The sequence below is a fragment of the Terrapene carolina genome, unplaced genomic scaffold, assembly GCF_002925995.2.
Source record: "Terrapene carolina triunguis isolate 2854851 unplaced genomic scaffold, T_m_triunguis-2.0 Scaffold629, whole genome shotgun sequence".
Classification (NCBI taxonomy): Eukaryota; Metazoa; Chordata; order Testudines; family Emydidae; genus Terrapene; species Terrapene triunguis.
The window spans coordinates 11,136,314-11,137,142 of NW_020664980.1; the positions used below are offsets into that span (position 1 = coordinate 11,136,314).

General features: G+C 55.1%; 1 protein-coding gene across 1 annotated transcript in view; it reads left to right on the plus strand.

The window, feature by feature from the left end:
• PKD2L2 (polycystin 2 like 2, transient receptor potential cation channel) overlaps positions 1-829 on the plus strand; it is a 32,464-nt gene that overhangs the window by 10,693 nt on the left and 20,942 nt on the right. The window lies entirely within an intron of this gene.

An 829-nucleotide genomic window follows, 5' to 3' on the forward strand; every position in this document is an offset into this window, starting at 1 on the left:
CAGCCCCCTGTGCACCCCCAGCTAGCCCAACCCCTCCACCAAACCAGCCCAGTTCCTCATGCACCCCAAGCTAGCTCAATCCCCAGCCAGCCCAGCCCCCCTCCATATACCCCATGCTAGCCCAGCTCCCCTCCCCGCCAGCACTGACCTAGCCCAGCCCTGGCCCCGTGCACCCCTAACTAGCCCAGGCTCCTGTTCACCCATCTAAACCAGCTCATCCCTGCGATGGTTACCATGTCCCTCCATCTCCCATCATTGTGAGCCCAGCTCAGCCCAACTCTGCCCTTCTCAGTCTAGAAAGCGCAACCTACCCATCCCCTGCTCAGCTCGTCCAGTGCCCTTCAGACCCGACCTCGCCCAGCCCGTGGCTCCCTCTCCCCCATGCCATTGGCCATTCCAGGCCTTGCACAGTCCAGCCTAGTCCCCCGGGGGCAAGCCTCTTATTGATTATTGTGTTTGTACAGCAATAACAATGTGGTAGGCACTCCCAGCTAGGTCCCTGACTAAGTTTAGAGGGACCGGGATGACTTATAAACAAAGAAGAGGGGATGGGATTCAGCCAAAGCAGTGTCCACCCCCTTCCCATTCCTGCAAGTGCTTTACCCGCCATTCCATTCTTTGGACAATCCCAGAAGCTCTCACACTGACTTTCTGCTTTGTATTAGCAAGAACCCAACTCTCTACTGCAATGTCATGGCACTAAAATGTCCTTAAACAAGCCAATAAGGAATCAGATCCTGAAAAAGCCCCAAGTACTGCACCCAACACTCAAGGCGAGGGAAACTCCCCAATCATGCACATTTCTCTGATTTGAAAGCCCCTTCTTTCA